The sequence below is a fragment of the Balaenoptera musculus genome, chromosome 3, assembly GCF_009873245.2.
Source record: "Balaenoptera musculus isolate JJ_BM4_2016_0621 chromosome 3, mBalMus1.pri.v3, whole genome shotgun sequence".
Taxonomy (NCBI): domain Eukaryota; kingdom Metazoa; phylum Chordata; class Mammalia; order Artiodactyla; family Balaenopteridae; genus Balaenoptera; species Balaenoptera musculus.
Window position 1 is genome coordinate 74,177,268 of NC_045787.1, and position 24,191 is coordinate 74,201,458.

At 34.9% G+C, this 24,191-nt stretch overlaps 1 long non-coding RNA gene across 2 annotated transcripts in view; it reads right to left on the reverse strand.

Moving 5' to 3' along the window:
- Positions 1–24,191, reverse strand: part of LOC118891796 — a 142,683-nt gene that overhangs the window by 112,183 nt on the left and 6,309 nt on the right. For both annotated transcript variants that reach the window (XR_005019171.1, XR_005019172.1), the window contains exons 2-3: positions 15,107–15,228; positions 13,803–13,904 (exon numbers count right to left, since the gene is read on the reverse strand). This is a non-coding gene — a long non-coding RNA (uncharacterized LOC118891796). The remainder of the gene's footprint in view (positions 1–13,802; positions 13,905–15,106; positions 15,229–24,191) is intronic.

Consider the following 24,191-nt stretch of genomic DNA (forward strand, 5'->3'; position numbering starts at 1 on the left):
GGGAAATGCAAATCAAAACTAAAAAGAGCTATCATCTCACACCTATTAGGGTGGCTATTATCAAAAAGGCAGGAAATAACAAGTGTTGGAAAGGGTGTGGAGAAGAGAGAACCCTTGTACAATGTTGGTTGGAATATAAATGATACAGCTATTATGGGAAAAAGCATGGAGGTTCCTCAAGAAATTAAAAAATAGAACTACCATATGATCCAGCAATCCTACTTCTGGGTGCATAACCAAAAGAAATAAAATCGCTGTCTCAAAGAGATATCTGCACTCCTGTGTTCACTGCAGCATTATTCACAACAGCCAAGATATGGAAATAACTTGTGTCCATCAATGGATGAACAGATAAGGAAAATGTGGTACACACACACACACGCACACACACACACAGGAATATTATTCAGCCAATTTCCTTCCAAAAGGAAGGAAATTCTGTCATTTTCAACAATATGGATGAATCTGGAGGACACTATGCTAAGTGAAATAAATCAGACAGAGAAAGACAAACACTGTAGATCTCACTTATTATATTTAGAATCTAAAAAAGTCAAACACACAGAACCAGAGAGTAGAACAGTGGTTGCCAGGAGTGGGGGTGAGGGAAATGGGGATATGATGTCCATAGTGTACAAACTTTCAGTTATAATATGAATAATGAGGATCTAATGTACAGCATTATAGTTAAAAATACTGTATTACATACTTAAAATTTGCTAAGAAAGTAGATCTTAAGTGTTCACACTACCAAAAAAAAAAAAAAGTGACTATGTGAGGTAATGGATGCATTAATTAACTTGATTGTAGTAATCATTTCACAATGTATATGTATATTAAATCATCACGTACACCTTGAAAAAGTAAATTTTTAAAAACTATGATTTGCCATTGAGAAGTTATTGCAATGTAAATTATACTTCAGAAAAGTTTTTAAAAGCTATTGTGTTACAGAAAGGCACACGATCAGACATTAGTGAAGCAAATATTCATAACTAAAATAATGACCACAAATGAGTGGTGATTATATTCTTATACTATGGACTAAATATTTGTGTTCCCCACAAAGTTCATGTGTTAAAGTCCTAATCCTAATTTGATGGTATTTAGAGGTAGGACCTTTGGGAGGTAATTAGGTCTTGAGGGTGGAACTTTCATGAATGGAATTAGTGCCCTTGTAAGAAGAAACATGAGAGAGATGATCTCTCTTCCCCACCATGTGGGGAAAATACAGCAAGAAGGCGGCCATCTACAAACCAGGAAGAGGGTCCTCACCACACACAGAATATGCCAGCACCTTGATCTTGGACTTTCCAACCTTCAGAATTGTGGGAGATAAGTGTTTGTTGTTTAAGCCACCCAGTTTATGGTATTTTGTTATAGCAGTCTGAATCGATTTGGACACCTTGCAAAGCAACAACTAATTACTTAGAGAACCTAAGAAAGAAAGATACAAGTATATGAAATTGTGATACGCTTTCTTACAGAGATACATGTAAAAGACTATACATCAAGCAACGCAATTGTGGAGATGTTTGCCAAATCCTTTGAGAAAATGATAAATTTCTAATGGGTCAGTATGACCAATTCATTAATTAAATAATATTATTAAGGTATTAGTAGTAATTTTTTCTCTTTTAGCGGTACCTGAATGGTATATCTTAAAATTGATGGTACTTTAGATTCAATAAAAAAAGATATTTGAATAGATCAACAAAATTTTCCAGAACTAATGAAAGACACCAATTCACATATACAAGAAGCCAAAATTGCCCAAGCAGTATAAATAAAAGGAAATCCACACTTAAACACATCATCATGAAACCATTTAAAACCAAAAGGAAAGAGAAAGACCTTAAAAGCAATCAGGTGCAGCAGAGGGAGGGACAGAGAAAGATTACCTTCAAAAGAAGGTCAAGATACCACGTTTGTGGAGTGGAAAGTTCAAAACTGTTAAGATGGCAATTTCCCCCAGATTGATTCATACATCAATCACTACCAGAATTTCAGCAGCCTTTTGGCAGATATTGGCAAGATGATCCTAAAATGTATTTAGAATTGCAAATTATATAGAATTGCAAAATTTATAGAGAATTTATATAGAATGCCAAAACAATTTTGAAAAAGACAAACAAAGCTGGGTAACATATACTTCCCAATTTCAAAACTTAATATAAAGCTACTTCAGTAGTTATCAACACAATGTAGTACTGGCACAAGGACGGACATGTAGGTCACTAGAAAAGGAACTAATTTTCAGCAAAGGTGCAAAGGAAATTCACTGAGGGAAAAGACAGCCTTTTTAATTAATGGTACTAGGAAAACTGGATATCCATATGCCAAAAGATAAAGTTATACCTTTATTTCACACTATACATAAAAAATAACACAAAACAGATCACACATTTAAATGTTAGAGTCAAATCAAACTTTCAAAAGAAAACATAGGTGATTATCTTCAAGACCTTAGGTTAGGCAAAAATTTCTTAGATATGACACCAAAAACATGGTTCATTTTTAAAAATCTGATAAATCAGACCTCATCAAAATTCAAATCTTTTATACTTCAAAAGATATTACTATGAAAATTCAAAGACAAGCAACAGACTGGGAGAAAATATTTGGGAAACATACATCTTATAAAGGATTTGTGTACAAAATATTCAAAGAACTCTTTGTATACAAGAAGACAAACAACACAATCAAAAATTGGGTAAGGGCTTCCCTGGTGGCACAGTGGTGGAGAGTCTGCCTGCTAATGCGGGGGACGCGGGTTCGAGCCCTGGTCTGGGAGTATCCCACATGCCGCGGAGCGGCTGGACCCGTGAGCCACAACTGCTGAGCCTGCGCGTCTGGAGCCTGTGCTCCACAACGGGAGAGGACGCGGTGGTGAGAGGCCCGCACACCGCGATGAAGGGTGGCCCCCGCTTGCCGCAGCTGGGGGAGGCCCTCGCACAGAAACGAGGACCAAACAGAGCCAAAAAATAAATAAATAAAATTAAAAAAAAAAAAAAAAATTGGGTAAAATTTTTCACAAAGCATTTCACCAAAGAAGATATATGAGTGGCTAATAAGCACACAAAAAGGTATTCAGTATCATTAGTTTAGTAAAATGCAAATTAAAACCACAATGAGAAGCGATTTCACACCCACTAGAACGGCTATAATATTTTTTTTTTAAAAAACAGATAACAGCAAATGTTGGCAAGGATGTGGAAAAACAAGAGTCTTCATACTTTGCTGGTGGGAATATAAAATGATGCAACCACTTTGGACAGTTTGGCAGTCTCATAAAAAGTTAAAAATAAATGTTCCAAACGACTGAACAATTTTACTTTTGGGTATCTACCCAAGAGGAATTAAAACATATATTTACACAAAGACTTACACATGGATTCTCTCAGCAGCATTACTCATATTCATAGTTGAAAACCATATAAACCTAAATATCCATCAACTGATGAATGGACAGACATGATGTAGTATATGCATACAGTGGAATACTACTCATCAATAAAAAGAACAAATTAGTAACACATGCTTTGACATATATGAACCTCAAAAATATTATTCTAGGTGGGAAGGGTTGGGGGGAGGGATAGATTGGGAGTTTGGGATTGACACGTACACACTGCTATATTTAAAATACATAACTGGGCTTCCTTGGTGGCACAGTGGTTAAGAATCTGCCTGCCAATGCAGGAGACATGGGTTTGAGCCCTGGTCCAGGAAGATCCCACATGCCGCGGAGCAACTAAGCCCATGCGCCACAACTACTGAGCCTGCACTCTAGAGCCCACGAGCCACAACTACCTAGAGCCCGTGCTCTGCAACAAGAGAAGCCACTGCAATGGGAAGCCCACGCACCACAATGAAGAGTAGCTCCCGCTCACCGCAACTAGAGAAAGCCCGTGAGCAGCAACAAAGACCCAACGCAGCCAAAAATAAATAAATAAAATAAAAATTAAATTAATTAATTAAATAAAATACATAACCAACAATGACCTACTGTATAGCATAAGGAACTCTGCTCAGTATTCTGTAATAAGCTAAATGGGAAAAGAATTTGAAAAATGAATACATACATGTATATGTATAACTGAATTACTTTGCTGTACACCTGAAACTAACACAACACTGTTAATCAACTATACTCGAATATTAAATGAAAAGTTTAAAAATAAAAATAAAAATAGAAATAAAAATAAAAAATAAAATAAAAAATAAATTAAGGGCTTCCCTGGTGGCGCAGTGGTTGAGAATCTGCCTGCTAATGCAGGGGACACGGGTTCGAGCCCTGGTCTGGGAAGATCCCACATGCCGCGGAGCGGCTGGGCCCGTGAGCCACAACTGCTGAGCGTGCGCGTCTGGAGCCTGTGCCCCGCAACGGGAGGGGCCGCGATAGTGAAAGGCCCGCGCACCGCGATGAAGAGCGGTCCCCGCACCGCGATGAAAGAGTGGCCCCCGCTTGCCGCAACTAGAGAAAGCCCTCGCACGAACCGAAGACCCAGCACAGCCAAAAATAAATAAATAAATAAATAAATAAATAAAGATTTACCTTTAAAAAAAAAATAAATAAATTAATTAAAATGTTAATATTAAACAGTAACATTACACGAGTGAAACACAATAAAGCATCCTAATGAAATTATTATCATATTTAGTAGTATTCTCATGCTTATGCATATCTTAGTATTTCAGAAGCCTCCATAATTTTCATAAATGATTGAAGATAGTAGATGCTTACTGAGTACACCAAAGAGGTTAGACATCAAACACTTTCAGTGTGAAAAAATATATATGTTATTCTAAGTCAAAGAATACTAGCACAAAAGACCACATATTGTATGATTTGATTTATATGAAATTTCCAAGAAAGGAAAATCTACAGAGAAAAAAAATAGATCAGTATTGTCTGGAGTAAAGGAGAAGGGACAGAAGTTACCAAAGGGGAAAAGTGGGGGAGATAAATTAGGAGTTTGGGATTAACAGATACACACTACTATATATAAAATAAATAAACAACAAGGACCTACTACATAGCACAGGGAAATATATTCAATATCTTGTAATAACCTACAATAGAAAAGAATCTGGAAAAGAATATATATATACATATACATATACAACTGAATCACTTTGCTGTACACCTGAAACTAACACAACACTGTAAAGCAACTATACTTCAATTCAGAAAAAAGGAGAGGGGATGGAGATTAACAGTTAATGAACATAAGGAATCTTATTTGGGTGACAGGAATGCCCCAAAACTGATCAATGGTGATGGCTGCACAACTTACTAAATTTACTAAAAAAATCTTTGAATATATACTTGAAATGGGTGAATTAAATTAATATGCAAAATTATATGACATACCCCAAAGCTATATATACACACACATATATGAATATACATACATATGTACATACATGAAAGTCAGACTGGTAACTGGCATCACAAAAACAGTGAAAACCAGAAAACAATGGAATGAGATCTTAAACACAAGGACAAACAAAACTGCCATCCCTGAATTTTATACCCAGCGAAATATGTTTAAAGAATGAACACAAAATAGAGACTTCTTCAGAACAATGAAAATGGAGTGTGTCATCAGCAGATACTCTCTAGAAGAAATGCTAAAGATAAACTACAGGTAGCAGCAATGAGCTCCCAGATAAAAGACCTAACATGCAAGAAAGAACCAAGAGCAAATAAAAGTGACAAATACGTGAGTATATATACATAAATATCAAGTATAAAAATTCATAGTAATAAAGTCTCGTGGGGTTAAAAATAAACATAACACAACAATGTTCAGGAGAGGGGGACTGGGGATAAAGTATTCTGAAGTCTTTATATTATCCAGAAGGAAGTTGAAGGTAATGATTGACTTGATACTTTGATAATTACATTTATTATAATTTCTAGAGTAACCAATAAATGAATAGAAACAGAATGTATAACCTCTATATTATTAGAGGGAAAATGGAATAATAAAAAAATTTTCAATTGTATTAGTCAGTGTTACCCAGAGAAACAGAACCAAAACCAAAAGGGTGGTGTGTGTGTGTGTGTGTGTGTGTGTGTGTGTGTCGAGAGAGAGAGAGAAATATTTATTATGAAAAATTGGCCAATGCAATTTTGGAGGCTGACAAGTCCCAAGATCTGCAGTCAGCAATCAGCAGACTCAGGAGAGCTGATGGTATAGTTCCAGTCCAAGTCCAAAGGCCTAAGAACCAGGAGAGCCAATAGTATGGTCTTAGTCTGAAAGCCAGTAGGCTTGGGGCCCAGGAAGATGTTTCAGGTTGAGTCTGAGGGTGGGGGAAAAAAAAAAACAAAAAAACTGATGTCCCAGCTCAAAGGCAATAAGGCAATAGGAATTCCTTCTTACTCATCTTTTTGTTCTATTCAGATCTTCAAGAGATTGGATGAGGCTCACCCATATTGGGAAGGGCAATCTGCTTTACTCAATCTACCAATTCAAATGTTAATCTCATTCAGAAATACTCTCATGGACACACCACAATGTTTGATGAACTATCTGGGCACCCTGTGGCCTAGTCAAGTTGACACATAAAATTAATCATCACATCAATCCAAAAGAAAGTAAAAAGGGAGAGAAAAACAGAAAAACCATGTCAAATGGAAAGTGAAAAATAGGACAGCAAAGTCTACCACATCAGTAAATGCATTAAATGTAACCAAATTTAAACTCTGCTTGGAATCAACTAGATGTCTGAGAGAAGGGTATATGAATTCAATCTACACATTCACTAACATCTACTATGTGTTATGTATTGTTTTAAGCACATGGACGCATCAGTGAAAAAAACAAAGCAATCAGATTACAAAATAATAAATAAATGTTCTGTATTCATTTTCATCTATCTGTAATCCATACCTCCCTTCTTTAAAAGACTGTGTGGATTTATAATTTAAAACATTTTATACAACAGGTTAATTTAAAACTAAAGATAAAGGACAGCTCAGTAATTAAATGAACAAATGTAGAACATGGTTACACAAGGAACCACAGATGAGGAAATTACTAAAAGCGAGTAGTATTAATATTAAATTTGGGACTTCCCTGGTGGTGCAGTGGTTAAGAATCCGCCTGCCAAAGGGGACACGGGTTCGAGCCCTGGTCCAGGAAGATCCCACATGCCACAGAGCAACTAAGCCCGTGTGCCACAACTACTGAGCCTGCGCTCTAGAGCCCGTGAGCTATAACTACTGAGCCTGCATGCCACAACTACTGAAGCCCACGTGCCTAGAGCCCATGCTCTGCAACAAGAGAAGCCACCACAATGAGAAGCCCTTGCACTGCAACGAAGAGTAGCCCCCGCTCACCACAACTAGAGAAAGCCTGGGTGCAGCAACGAAGACCCACCACAGCCAAAACTAAATAAATGAATAAATAAATTTATTAAAAAATGTTAAACTTGAGCTTATAGGCAGCCAAGGCAAAAAGGGAAATAGCACATTTTAGTCATTTGCCAAAAGTTGTATATTCAGTAGAAGACAGAAACTTTTATTTAGCCCTAAATTATAATGAAAACTAACAGGGATCCTTATAGTCTGAGAAATATATAATTATATAGGCTGTTCCAAGAGATCCAGTAGCCAACCTAAGAAGATTCATACAAAGACAAGTTGGGTAGGAGAGGGAAAAAAACATGGGCTTCAGATCCAGACAGAACTGAGTCTCAGCCATGTTCCATCACCTACAGGTTGTATAACCATGGGCACGTTATTTAACCTCTCTGAACATCGATTTCCTCATCTCTAAAACAGAGCTACGAATGAAGGAATTAGACATTTTATAAAGTATCTAGCATATAATAGTTCTCAGTTTTAAAAGAGTTTTTATTATGATTTTTACAGCACATAATAAATAAACATAAGGGCAATGTAAATTGATACAGAGAGGAGTTTCTACTTACAGATTAAAGGGCATGGTGCTTTAAAAACAGTCAGTTCCACAGTACCAATGAACTAAAATATGAAAATTTTCCAAAATTGTTCTTAGAAATCTCTAAAGAACAATATGGAAGTAATACAAATAATCAAAGGGAAAGCTGACTATTTTACACATTGAGATATCATAAGGTTTGTGTATGTAAATTTACATAAGTCAGAGGAAAACTGGGCTTCTGTCAAGTAGATTCGTTTTTGTGTTAACAACCACTTTTTGCCTTTTTCCTAAGCATCAACATTAATCAGTGAACTACGTGAAAGTAGAGTCCATTCATGGTCTTGCATGCCATTCTTTCCCAGTATAGGCACATACAGAGCAGTCAATTAATATTTGTTAATGAACATATGGATATCAGCTATTATCTCTGGAAATGATAGTTTTCATTTCAAGAAAGTTGCCTAACATGTTCTGTGGTGATAGTTTGACCCTGGGCATTTCTGTGACTTGTGACATAAACAATTTTTTTAATGACCAACTCTAATGGCTAATTCTATGTGTCAACTTGGCTATGCTATCATATCCAGTTATTTAATCAAACACTTGTTAGTGTTACTGTGTTAGGCGTTATCTGTAGATATAGTTACCATCTACAGTCAGCTGACTTTAGGTAACAGAATTACCCTCAATAACTTGGGTGGGCCTCATCCCATGAGCTGAAGGCCTTAAGAGCAAAGTCTCAGACAAGAAATTCTGCCTCCAGACTGCAGCGTTATCTTCTGCCTAAGTTTACAGCCCGCCAGCCTGCCCTACCAGATTTAGACGCGCCAAGTCCCCACGATCATGCGAGCCACTCTCTTAAAATAAATCATAAATGCATGTGTGTATATGTATACGCTATATATATCTTATTGGTTCTGTTTCTCTGGAGAATCCTAACTAATACACCAACTAAAGTGAACGATTTGTTTTGAGGCTTTAAAGCAGAGGTCCCCAACCTCCAGGCCACGGACCGCTACCAGTCCGCGGCCTGTTAGGAACCGGGCCACACAGCAGGAGGTGAGCAGCCAGTGAGCGAGAAAAGCTTCATCTGAGGCTCCCCATCTCTCGCATTACCGCCCGAACCATCCCCTTCCCCCACCCCCGGGTCCATGCAAAAATTGTCCTCCACGAAACTGGTCCCTGGTGCCAAAAAGGTTGGGGACTGCTGCTTTAAAGTACAAAGTTGACATCAAAAGTAGAATACACCAAAAATAATATTATATGTTGCTTTCAACCTTTAGTTTTAACTAAAACAAAATGCCTTTTTTCTGTTCTTCTTTGATATCAATCCTAAATTACTGATTCCAACCAGCATCTATCACCTTCAAAATTCAAGTCCCTTGAATTTTTTTGCATAATAACATACAGACTTCTCAGTATCAAAACCATGTATCATTTTTTAACCATATATCATTAAATCCAACTAAAAAGAGATTCTTTTTTAAGTCTTTATTGAATTTGTTACGATATTGCTTCTGTTTTTTAAGTTTTGGTTTTTTGGCCACGAGGCATACGGGATCTTAGCTCCCCAGCCAGGGATTGAACCCGCACTCCCTGCATTGGAAGGCAAAGTCTTAATCAGGGAAGTCCAAAAGGAGGTTCTTAAAGAATTCTTTTAAAGATTATCCATAACATCAATAGCATACAGGCCTAAAATCATACAGCATGCACTTATACCATATTAGTGTTCACGTAATAAAAAGTAAGATATCATAATTGTGTACTCCACACCTACTAATCTGTAGTTCCACCCTTTAGCATATACCTAAACAAGAGAAATAAAGATCTTATCAAATCTATGCCAAGGAAGGATTTAACCAAAAATACTCAAAAGGGCCATAAATTTTAATATATCGGATGCTACTTAAAAATTCACTTTATATTACCAGGATAGAAACTGCCACTTCCATTGTACAAAACTAGAATAGGGATACCAATGTAATGTTGATATTGAGAAATGCAATATATATTTACGTAATATGAGATGCTTGGACCATGTTACAAAAATGCAAATTTTATTTTCTTGTACATTTAGTGAGAAAAGGGAGGGAGAATAAATGTCAAGGGTTAAAGTGTAAACTCTGGAACACAAGCCTTTGGCAGATTTTATTTATATTGGACATCCTGACCCCTTTAAACATTTACCTAGAAATGCAAATACCAGAAATTTATTCTTGAATATTTTACTTCAGTTTTCCTATAATCTCCAGATACTTCCATCCCCTCTCACAATGACTATACTAATGCTAAATTGTTCAAGGCAATCAATTAATGGAAGCAATCAGGTTGTACATCACAAAATGGAGACAACCTAGAAATCTATTTTATTAAGTCAACATAAACAAATGGTCAAAATAATTCAGTCCATTTCTGTGGCTTAAGAAAATATTTTTGTCTCCTCCTTTCCATCCCAGTCTTCTTCTATTCCCAAGTCTTATGGCCAGGCCACAGCAACAAAAGCCCATTTTACTATATATTGCTTACCTCAATATACCTAAAGAAGTACAATAAATGTTTCTAGATTCCAAATGTACAGCTATGTCACAGAGGTAAAGAGCACTGAGCCAGGCTGGAAAATTGACAGTATTTTACGGCCCCACTTTAGTTTATGGTCATTTCACAAAATCTACCAAAGGCATAAAAGACTTTATGTTTTTTTTTCTATAATTAGTAAATTGTTCCTTTGTCTCTCCAATTCTAATTCCTTAATTCCAATTCTACTAGAATGGTTTATATTGTTAAAAACATCTTTGGAGAATTAATCTTTTGGTCATAATTTTTAAATGAATATAATAACTGATTAAATATATAATTCATTGCCTAATCAGGAATAAAATTTTAATCCCATAAAAGATTTTAATAGCAATTTTAACTACTAGGCACATAATTAATGGTGTTAGGGGATAAAAATGAAATTTCAAGGTGACTAAAGCATAAATTCAAGAACTTTAGACAATTCTAGAGATAACACAACATTAAAATTAAAAGCTTATAGCTGTGTTTATAAAATGATGTGTAATTATAAGTTACTATTCCACCTTTTCATATAAAATAATATAGTAGAAGAATTTTATTCAGAAAAAAGTTTTGTAAAACATTTTTAAGGACAATGAAACAGCAATAAAACAATTTCTGGTTCTAATATAAATAAATCTTATTCATAAAAGAAAGTAAGTTAAAAGGTATTGGAACTCTGAGATATTAATTACTGTGCTTTTACACAGAGGGAAATTATGGCAGTACAATTCTATGATCCTTATATATGCAAAGTTTCCATTAACTGATGATTTTGCATTTATAAGTAACACAGAATTACTTTATCATACACAATATTTTTATTAGTAAGAGGATCTCATAATAATACTGTTAAACAATTGGGCTCTACATTCCCAAGCCTCAGAATTTTCAATGAAGGGACCTCACTTTTACTACGGCAATGACTGAATTTTGTGCAAAATTCTCAAATTTTGAATAAATCACATTATGGAGCACCCATTTATTTTCAATTGCTTTGGTGGATGGGATCAAAGAAAATGCAGTTATACTACAGGAATTTTCTGCCATTCAACTGTCAGTGTAGTTATGCATGAAGAACTCTTAATAAGTCAAAAGAGAATAAAATTCATTTGAAAGCAGAATTGACCCCCTTGATTTGGTTTTACGAATGGAAAGATTCAAGATTCAGGTCACTATGGATCCTTTTCTCTACTCAAAAAGAGACCCTCTCTATTAATAAGCATTAAAATGCTTCACATTTTAAAGTTTGCAACATCATGGCTTCATTATGAATTAGGTATTTAGGGGAAAATGCATTTCCTACAAAGGAAAATGTTAAAAATGTACCATTCCTCCAACATGCATTTTTCAAATACTAAGAAAGAAATGTAACTGTTTTTGCAACCTAAGCTCAGGCAACTGCCCAAGCAGCCTATAGGACTGATATCAATAGGAGTTTTACGCCTGATGGAAAATCATTCTAAAGATTTTTTTTAACTGAAAAATAACGTCACCACTGTGATTTCCACCCTGGGAAACTAAAGCGGGAATTACATTGTGTTGTTAAAATGTTAGCAACATTTCATTTTTTGAAAACGCAATTTAGTTTTCCTGAAATAAAGAGTTGATTATATCTCTTATTTCTGTTACAAGATTTTGATATATCACAAAGTATGAGTTACAGCATGTGCCAACTATCAACCAGGAAAAATGAACCTGATTCATAATTCACTTTGAGAATGTCTAGTTAGTCAATCAAGTGATTTGTAATCATGAAGGCTGCCAGAAATGGAATGAATAATGAGCCACAGTAAAATCCCTGGATTTTTTTTTTAGTATTCTTATTTCATTATGTGACTTTTATTGCCACTTTTGATCACTGTTTCTCAGCAGCACAAATTAAATCACACATATTTACTTAGAAGTTTTTGACTATTAAATAGGCTAAAGGATATACAAGTTGATGACCAGAGTATTTAATGTCTTCCTACGAAATTAAAAGTCTTAGTGTTTATAGTTTCAGCAAAGAAAATTTCATTCCTTCCAACCCCCTCAACACTCGCCTTATTTTATTTAAATTATTTAGTGAATATGCTATTTCAGGATAGCTTATTCTGATTCAGTGTATTTTCTTAAGTTGTTTCTATATAACCTAAAACAAGTAAAATCATTTAACAGAATTTCGTTACTATCAGAAGCATTAAACTTCCTATTAATATCTTCACTGTATACTATTTCCTCAGTTAAAACTATAACATAAGCTGATGGCCAAAGAACATTTGACCTCTAATATATGTTATTAAATAATATATATTTCTTATTAAATATACATAATATAATATTATTAAGTTATTATAGTATATAAGCATTGAATTATATAATAGATATATACTATATACTACAGTTATTAGTATAATCTTATTAAATATAAAAAATATAAACCAACTTAAAGCTTGGCATATTACTAAAGGGGTAATATGATAAGTTAGTGTTTTTCAAAATGTAAAACTACTAAACTATGTAAGAATTTGTCACTCTGATAATACTGGCCATTATTAGCATTTTAATCAGGATGGCATGACATAAGAATTACACAATTTTAAAGCAAATAGAACTTTAAATGTGATAACAAATAGGCTCATTCTTTGACTTACTTTTCATAATTTTCAAGCAAAATAGTCTTTATACAACTTTAGACTGATTATAACACCAGACCACATGTGGCCTTCCCTAAGGAAAGTAATAACTCCTTAAGTCAAGACTTAAGGACTTATTATTGAAATCTAATATTGAAATCATTATCACTCTTGTGATAATATTAAACGTATATATGTAGTCATCCACTGTATCTCTGGGATAGCAAACCTGAGGCAAGCATTAACAATGGCTACCAGCTGAAAGACCAAATAATCTATGTATTTGAAAATGGGAGAGAACCTTTACAATTACACTGCAGTTATTCTGAAATTTCCTGAAATCAGTAATATATTTTAAAATAAGCATATAATACATGTGATTCTGTTCTAGCCAATACTTATTCAAATAAAAGTCATGAATTGTAAGTTAACTAGCATGTGTTATATAGAAATAAGAATAGAGGCGAGAGAGAGAAACTAATCAAACTACTTTTAGGTATATTTCATAAACACCAAATTATTACTTCCATTCCTTTTTACTATTAGGTTGACTTTTATGCAATCCTTTAGACATAAGTAATGAAGCATTATGGTTCAACATCCTAATGATGTCTCACAAAACAAAGTTTAAACCAAATTGTTGTTTGATAACACTGAAAACATGAAATAATACTAGCATGATCTTTCCTGTATGAAGATGACACTGACTCACCATCAATAAAGACAAGCTTCAAGTTGTTTTTCCACGGTGGAGATGGACTTCCTGATACAGCCATTCTCTTGCCAAAGCTCCCTGGTGAATAACAGCTTATACCTGAAAGATAAGTGTTACCAGTTGTCGCAGAAAATAACAAAATAAAATTGTCAATATAGCAATGAAACCCATGCCTTGGTCCCAACCACTGTGTCCTGATGAACTAAAAATAAAGTCACAATAATATATAAATACTGTATAATACTTACATACAAAATTGTACATGTATTTACTCTGATATATTAATTGTATTCTATATATCACTGACCTAAAAATACAAATAATCACAGCCTGACCTCTATCCCTAAGTAAAAATGTTCTCAGCTGTCTTAACTAAAACAAAAATTGCTTCCGACATGTAAAATCCAAAGTGTATAATGAAAATGCTCAAAACATGAATGCGTGCCAACTTTACATCCCTCATCACCAGTAGCAATAACTGAGGAAATTACAGAATATTTTTGTTAATGTTAGCAATATTCTCAATAGCATTAAATGCAGTATGACTACAGCCAAAATTACTTCGACATTTCCCAGAATTCTGAAAAATACTTCTACTTTTTATGAAGAAAAAATAATTTTGTTACTAGCTTCAGTGTTCATTCATGTTAATGCAGAACAGAGGTTTTATAAATAAATACTCCTGATATGGAATTTTATCAGCTGCCAGTTGAATCTCCTTCATAAGAGTTGAGGAGCTAGCTAAACATTGCTGAAGACATAGTTTTTAGTATAAGTAAAATTAATGTTATGTACTTCTTTATTATTTAAGGGAGTAAGAGATTAATATTTGTTAAAAATCGTTAAAAAGCAGGACTTCCCTGATGATCCAGTGGTTAAGACTCCGCACTTCCAATGCAGGGGGTGCAGGTTCAATCCCTGGTCAGGGAACTAAGATCCCACAAGCCAGGTGCTGTGGCCAAAAAAAATTTTTTTCAATTTTTTTTTAATTAAAAAAACAAGAAAAAAAATTCACTAAGAAGCAGCTAACAACTGGATACAATTCAAACAAAATCACAATGCTAAGTACCTATGATGAGCAAGGCAATCACTATTTTTTTAATTTTTATACCTGGGGATTCTATGACAGGTATAAAAATAACAAGGCATAGTACACAATCTCAAAGAAATCACAATATCAATATTATTGAAACATTCCACTTCCATTTCTACATAGTTGCTTACAATAACAAACAGCTAAATTCTACCCCAGATTCTCTGTTAGAACAGGAAGGATGAAGAGGAAGAGCACAGCATCATACCAGAACATGGTAGCTACCACAGGGATGAGGCTCTGGGGCTCCTCTTGCAAACGGAGATGAGGAAATTTCAAGAGAAATGTTGAGAACATCTGCTACAACCTGCGATGCAGGTCTACTGCCACCTGTAAACAAATAAACTTTGTTCATTTTAAGGCACTATAACAAATGTTTCCAGCCACAATTCTGTTTTAAAGGATCATTCTCCTTATCAACCCTTCATTACATTCCTTATCATCATCCCTCACCAACTCATCAAAATTGGGAATTAGGCTGCAAACTCCCAAAGTTCCTCTTCATATTGGTTTCCCATTTCGACAATGCCTAGCAGAGCACCTTACCATTTTTAAATGCTTAATAAACGTTTGATAAGTTGAATTGAACTAGTCGTCTTACTCCTTCACCTGTCACTCCCAAAATAATCACTTATTCTACCTACGGATACCATTCCTGGCAGGACAGTATAAGATGAAAAGACAAGATTATTTATTTATTTATTTATTTATTTATATTTCTTTTTGGCTGCATTGTGTATTCATTGCTGCACGCGGGCTTTCTCTAGTTGCGGCGAGTGGGGGCTACTCTTCGTTGCAGTGCGCAGGCTTCTCATTGCAGAGCACAGGCTCTAGGCACGCAGGCTCAGTAGTTGTGGCGCACAGGCTTAGTTGCTCAGCAGCATGTGGGATCTGCCCGGACTAGGGATTGAACCCGTGCCCCCTGCATTGGCAGGCGGATTCTTAACCACTGCGCCACCAGGGAAGTCCAACATTATTTATTAATTCAATAAATGTTTTGCTCAAACACCTACTAGGTACCATACTAAGTTCCATGGATATTAGTGTAAATAACACATGATCCCTGCCTTTAAATAACTCAGTCTAGTAAGAAAGATAAAGATGGAAAATAGCCATTATAGTACTCTGAAATCAGTTTATAACGAGTTTTATAGAAAGTGCTACAGATACTAAAAGGGAGGGAAACTGTCTTAGAATAAAAGCTTTAGAGAGGAAATGTCATGTGAGATGAATACTAAAGAATGAGTAGCTGCTGAACAGAGGGACAAACAAGAGAAAGGGCATTCTTAGCAGAAGGAAGAGGTGAAAAATTATAGGTATGCAAAAGGGTACACAATATATTGAGAACTTCAAGAAGCTTTTGGGAAGGTAGCAGATGAGGGGGAAAAAAGGCATAAGAAAGATCACAGAGATGCCTTATTATGCTAAAAAGCTGGACCTCTGTCCTGACCAAAGGAGGTAAGCCAAGAGCATGACATGATCATTAAAAAGATCTTGGCAGCAGTGCGAAAGATCGGAGGAAAGACAAGACTAGAGGCATGGGACCAAATCACAAGACAAAGCTGACTTGACTTTAATGGTTTATGGAACTATGGTGACCCAATTCACCAATGACCATTAGGTTTGTTACCCAGCGGATCTTGAATTCAGATATAAATTTAGAGAATACTACAGATTCTAATTTATTTTATAAAACCGTTTATGTGATATAACCTCAAGAAAACAGCATAGCAGGAATTTCATAGAAATTGTATCAAGATACCAAAATATTAATAATGACTAGCTCTGGGTATTGGGGTTACAGGTTATATTTTTCTTCTTCTTCCTAATCTATTTGAAATTTTCCACACGTTAGAATTAAAAATAAATTTTAGGGCAATTCCTTGAAACTTAAAAGCTACAACTGGCATTAACCCTAAAGGGTCAGAGCCAGGATTCCTTGACAACATAATTGGCTCCAAAGGCTCCCTTCACCACCACAGCCCACTATACATAAAATACTCATTCCTACATCAGAACCTAAACCCATGCCATTTCTACTTCTGTAACATCCTCTTACCCTGAATGCCTACCTAAATCCCAACTTCATCATACCGCCAGCTATAATGATCTTATACATACATTACCAATAGCTCATTACCTGCCACACACATTGTGACATACAATCATATTATTTATTGAAATCCTTCCTGAATAGTTCTCCAGTTTGTTCTTCCTACGATTTTCTACAAGAATACTAGTGAATAAAAAAAGAGAATGCTAGTGCAAACTCAGTCCTATTCTAAAAGAAATATTCAGACATGACTCATTTATGGATATATGTGCCTATAATTACACCAATGATTTGATAAACTGCAAATTTATGCATATAACCACTACAAAAGAGTTTTCAAATCTATTATCTCAGAAGAAACTGCCTACTATTATGAGTTGCATTGTGTCCCCCTAAAAGATGTTGAAGTCCTAACCCTCAGTACCTATGAATGTGACCTAATTTGGAAATAGGGTCTTTGCAGATAATGAAGTTAAAATGAGGTCATTAGGGTCCAATGTGACTGATGTCCTTATAAATACAGGAAATTTGGACACAGAGACAATAATACACACAGGGAGGACACTACATGAAGATGAAGGCAAGGGTCAGGGTTATGCATCTACAAGTCAAAGAACACCAAAGACTGCCAGCACACCAGCACAAGCTATGGAAAGAGGCATGGAATAGATTCTCTTCCTCACAGCCCTCAGAAGAACCAACCCTGCCAACATCTTAATCTTGGACTTCTAGCCTACAGAACTGAGAGACAATAAGTTACTGTTGCTTAAGCTACCCCCATTTGTGGTACTTTGTTACAGCAGCCCTAGCAAAATATACACCCACAAAGGGAAACGATTTTTTTTCCCCTGAAAGTCACTAAAGATGAAAACATTCTGAAGAAAGATTGCCAATCAGAAATAAAATTTCTTGCTACTCATTTTTAAATTTTGTAGCAAAAGTGTTATTTAACAGCTAAACCAACTGAATGCCAAAAAACTCTGAAGGGGGTATGAGTCAACCTTCATCCTATATAGTACCACTTATACATACAGCATCACATAATCAAACATTGGAGAATGACAGCATCCTATAGATACTAGGACATGAGCATAACATGAAATTATACAGATTTTCCTATGTTTTTAAGAGAGTTGCTCTATGCATTTTTATGTACCTGTAAGAATACGACTTGACCCATCATAAAATCAAAAAGTAGTATAATGAGTTACTTAATAAGGAGCAATGAAGTCAGCACAGGTCAGAAATGGGTTCTGGAGTGACAAATACTTCAATTCAAATTCTTGTTCTATTACTTATCAGCTATGTGACTTGAGCAAATACTTAACCATGTTTGAGCCTCAAATTCTTCATCAGTAAAATGGGAATAATATATGAAATGTGTTTAGCATATAATGCTAAATAGGGTTGATGATAATAGGGTTTTACTACTTATACATAAAGTAAAATTCATAAATTAAGGTTTTTTTATACTTCTCTTGGGTAAAACAATTAGGCAAGTTTATGTAAGAACAAATGTCTTGATCATATGTACTGTATTTAAAAATATTGCCTTTGACTAGTTTCTTACTAGAAAATGTAGGACTTTCAGAATTTTAAAACTATTTGTCAAAACTCAAAACACATTTAAACTCATTAATATTGGAATGATACAAATAGGATCTTGGTGACTTTGGGCTGTCACAGACATCTTTGGTGTGTGACTTTCAAAGCTGTACAGTACCAATCCCTAATACCCTCAGATCACTAAGTTCTAGCCAGTCCAGAAAAACTACCTTTACAACTTAGACCGACATCAGGTTAACTCTAATAGTATGGCATAATCCGTTATAACCTTCTACCAGGTATTACTGATGTGCTTTCTGCCTCTTCTTAAATATCTTACATATGTAAAATATACATCCCAAAACTGTAACCAATTGAAAAGGGACTCATTTTGGAATTTGTATACTCCTTTTGAGAAATATTTAAATAATGCAAAACCCAACTGATCACCAAAATTCAAAAGAACCTTGTTATATCGTGCAAACACTCTTCATAAGATACAAATTATACCTCCACTGCTCATTGCAATACTTATAAACTGACACTTACACATCTACTTATCAAGAAATAAAAGACAGAATTCCCTGTGGTCCAGTGGTTAGGACTCGGCACTTTCACTGCCGTGGCCCAGGTTCAATCCCTGGTCAGGGAACTAAGATTCCATAGACCACACAGTGTGGCCAAAAAAAAAAAAAAAAGAAAGAAAGAAACTACATAATTAAGGCCAAAAAGACTGCAATTACTATGGAGAGAATGGTGGTATTTTTGTTAACCTTTCCATCTAAAACAGCTATCTACATTGGTCAAATTTGTTAGAAAAATGTATCAAAAAAAAAAAAAAAAAAAAAAAAAGAAAATGTATCAACAACTCACTTCTCCGTGTAAGAAAGCCAAATACTAAATTACTCTTAGTACTCTTAATAAACTTTGGTGAACTGTAAAAACATGTTCAATGCTGTAATGAATTCAATAATATGAGCAGCAAAGCTAACATGGGGTCAAGACCAAACACAGGTATTTTTGTAAATATTTATGAAAACATGTTTTGCCTTCATATTTAGTATATGTCCTAACTGTAACTCAAATAGACTTTGTAATTGAGTTTCTTTAAACAATGAACGTGCTTCTTGCTAAATAAGGAACATAAAGTCCACTTTTCAGAAAACATTATTATGTAATTATTTTTTTATTTACAGAGAGATAACTGGCATACTTAATTTAAACCGAGTATAAAAAATATTCTTGGATCGTATTTTTTTTAAACTTATTTAAAGTTAACAAATGCCATTTTCTATTTATTCAAGATACTATATTAAGAATAACAGTATTTTTTTGAGCTTATTTTTGTGTATGGTGAGAGGGTGTGTTCTAACTTCATTGATTTTACATGCGGCTGTCCAACTTTCCCAACATCACTTGCTGAAGAGACTTCTTCCCATTGTATATTCTTGCCTCCTTTGTCAAAAATTAATTGACCATAGGTGTGTGGGTTTATTTCTGGGCTCTCTGTTCTGTTCCATTGATCCATATGTCTGATTTTGTGACAATACCATGCTGTTTTGATTACTGTAGCCTTGTTGTACTGTGTTGTCTGAAGTCTGAGATGGTTATGCCCCCTGCTTTGTTCTTTTTCTTCAGGATTGCTTTGGCAAAATGGCTTAAAGAATTAAACATAAGACATGACACCATAAAACTCCTAGAAGAGAACATAGGCAAAACATTCTCTGACATAAATCGTACCAATGTTTTCTAAGTCAGTCTCCCAAGGAAACAGAAATAAAAACAAAAATAAATAAATGGGACCTAATCAAACTTACAAGCTTTTGCACAGCAAAGGAAACCATAAACAAAATGAAAAGACAACCTACAGAATGGGAGGAAATATTTGCAAATGATGCGACCAACAAGGGCTTAATTTCCAAAATATACGAACAGTTCATACAACTCGACAACAAAAAAACAAACAACCCAATCAAAAAATGGGCAGAAGACCTAAAGAGACATTTCTCCAAAGAAGAAATACAGATGACCAATAGGCACATGAAAAGATGCTCAACATTGCTAGTTATTAAAGAAATGCAAATCAAAACTGCAATGAGGTATCACTTCACAAGAGTTAGAATGGGCATCATCAGAAAATCTACGAACAACAAATGCTGGAGAGGGTGTGAAGAAAAGGGAACCCTCTTGCACTGCTGGTAGGAATGTAAATTGATACAGCCACTATGGAGAACAGTATGGAGGGTCCTTAATAATACAGAACTACCATATGACCCAGCAATCCCACTACATGGCATATACCCAGGGAAAACTATAATTCAAAAAGACACATGCACGAATGGATAAAGAAGATGTGGTACATATATACAATGGAATATTACTCAGCCATAAAAAGGAATGAAATTGGGTCATTTGTAGAAATGTGGATGGACCTAGAGACTGTCATACAGAGTGAAGTAAGTCAGAAAGAGAAAAACAAATATCATATATTAATGCATATATGTGGAATCTAGAAAAATGGTACAGATGAACCAGTGTACAAGGCAAAAATAGACCCAAATGTAGAGAACAAATGTATGGACACCAAGGGGGGGGAAGCAGGGGATGGGGGGGATGAATTGGGAGATTGGGATTGACATATATACACTAATATGTATAAAATAGATAACTCATTTTAAAAAAATAAAGATGACCTAAATAAATAGAGAGATATTCCAAAAAAAAAAAAAAACAAATGCTGGCGAGGGTGTGGAGAAAAGGGAACCCTCCCACACTGTCGGTGAGAATGTAAGCTGGTGCATCCACTGTGGAAAACAGTATGGAGGTTTCTCAGAAAACTAAAAATAGAATTACCATATGACTCAGCAATCCCACTACTGGCCATATACCCAGACAAAACTATAATTCAAAAAGACACATGTACCCCTATGTTCATAGGAGCACTATTCACAATAGCCAAGACATGGAAACAACCTAAATGTCCTTCGACAGATGTACGGATAAAGAATATGTGGTACACATATACAATGGAATACTAGTCAGCCATAAAAAAGAATGATATAATGCTATTTGCAGCAACATGGATGCAACTAGAGATTATCATACTAAGTGAAGTCAGAAAGAGAAAGACAAATACCATATGATATCACTTACATGTGGAATCTAAACTATGACACAAATGAACCTATCTATGAAACAGAAACAGAATCAAGGATATAGGGAACACACTGCTGGTTGCCAAGGGGGAGGGGGGTGGTAGAAGGGTGGATTGGGATTTAGAGATTAGCAGATGCAAACTGGTATATATAGAATGGATAAACAACAACATCCTACTGTATAGCTCAGGGAAATATATTCAATATCCCGTGAAAAACCATAATTGAAAAGAATATGAAAAAGAATGTGTATACATGTATAACTGAGTCACTTTGCTGTACAGCAGTAATTAATACAACACTGTAATTCATCTATACTTCAATAAAAAATAAATTAAAAAAAGAATAACATGGTACTAAAACAATGTGGAGATCCCTCAAAAAATTAAGAACTACCATATGACCCAGCTGTTCCTCTTCTGGGTATTTATCTGAAGAACATGAAAACACTATTTCTAAAATATGTATGCACCCCTATGCTCATTACAGCATTATTTACAATAGCCAAGATATGGAAGCAACCTAAGTGCCCAATGGTATATGAATGGATAAAAAAGATGTGGGATGTGTGTGTGTGTGTGTGTGTGTGTATAATGAAAATTTACTCAGCCACAAAAAAAGAGTGAAATCCTGCCATTTGCAACAACATGGGTGGTCCTTGATGGTATTATGCTAAGTGAAATAAGTCAGATGGAGAAAGACAAATATCATACTACTTCACTCATATGTAGAATCTAAAAAAAAAAAAAAAAGAACAAACAAAATAAAACAAAAACAAGCTAATAAATACAGAGATCAGATTAGTGGGGAAATGAGTGGGGAGAGGTGGGTAAAATGGATGAAGGGGTCAACTAGACTTGTGGTGGTGATCACTTCGTAGTATATACAAATGTCAAATTATAATGCCATACACTTGAAACTTATATAATAAAAAAGAATACTATAATAACACTTCGGCTGAGCTCAAATTATAATTCTAAGAATTTTTTCAAAAGGTAAAGAACAGCAACAGAAAACTAAGTATATTTTCTTTTTTCCTTTAAAGTCCTAATATAGTAATATTAATAAAATCACACAAATTCATTATATTAAGAAAATACAATCTGTTAAATTATTGGCAAAAGACAATTACATCCCCGAGAGCAGGGGCTCTGCCTTTATCTACTTCACATGCCTTAAGCATGACAAGAACTTTAAGTGTTAACTATACCTCAAGAACAATAAGCACAACTGTAACATAATTCTCCTAAGAATCAAATAATAGGAAAATCCTAAAGAGCTGGAAATTCAAAACAGGACATGGACAAAATTTTACAACGTGCAAATTCTAACATTAGTAGAAGAAAATTCTATCCCTTGTAAGCCACAGACAAATTCCAAGGTCACAGCCCGAAAGTGTATATTGGCTGTGTCAGTAGAAAATATACAGCCAACGCTGGTTTTAAAATAATCTCAACTTGGCCTAAAGTGAAGTCTTTCTCTTTCTGACTTACTTCACTTAGTATGATAATCTCTATGTCCAATCATGTTGCTGCAAATGTCATCAGTCTTTTTTATGGCTAATACCATATGATATCACTTATATGTGGAATCTAAAATATGATACAAACGAACTTATTTACAAAACAGAAACAGAGTCACAGACATAGAAAACAAATTTATGGTTACCAAAGGGGAAATGGGGTGGGGGAGGGATAAACTAGGAGTTTGGGATTAGCAGATACAAATGACTATATATAAAATAAACAACAAAGTACTACTGTAAAGCACAGGGAACTATATTCAATATCCTGTAATAATCCATAATGGAAAAGAATATGAAAAAGAATATATATATGTATAACTGAATTACTTTGCTGTACACCAGAAACTAACACAACATTGTAAATCAACTATACTTCAATAAAAAATTTTTTTAATAAATAAGTAAAGTGAAGTCATTAAGAACTGAGTAGAAACAGTGCAGACATCAAAGGACCTATAATCCTGGTAGTATATATGGCCAAAAGAAAATTATCTTTTTACCATATCTGGTCGTTGTTTCTGCAAACAGCACACTACCTTTCTACAAGAGCTATTATAACTAAGTGAGGTAACATATGTGGTCTATATATACACTATACATTCTTGTGTCTCACTGGGATCTCTCTGATTTAAGCATTGTTGATTTGGTGGTTAAAATTCTGTATACTCACCACCATCATCAAGATTCATATTGTGGTCAGGAAGAAAACAGGTTAGTCAGGGGCTAGTTTCCTTTACCTACACCTTTTCTCTTGAGTTTCACCTACCTGCTACAGCAATATGGGGAAATTTAACCAGTGTAAAAATTCCTTATATTACACACTACAGATGTTCACCAGAACTTTCAACTAGACAAGAACTGCCTTTTGAAATACTTACACACACATATACATATATACCACAGCTTTCTCTCCAGACAGAAATGCTACAGAAATGAAAGAAATCATATTCAGTGAGTGTAAGCAATGGCTAAATAAAAGGGGTACTGGTGTCTGATTACATTGGGTCTCTCCTCC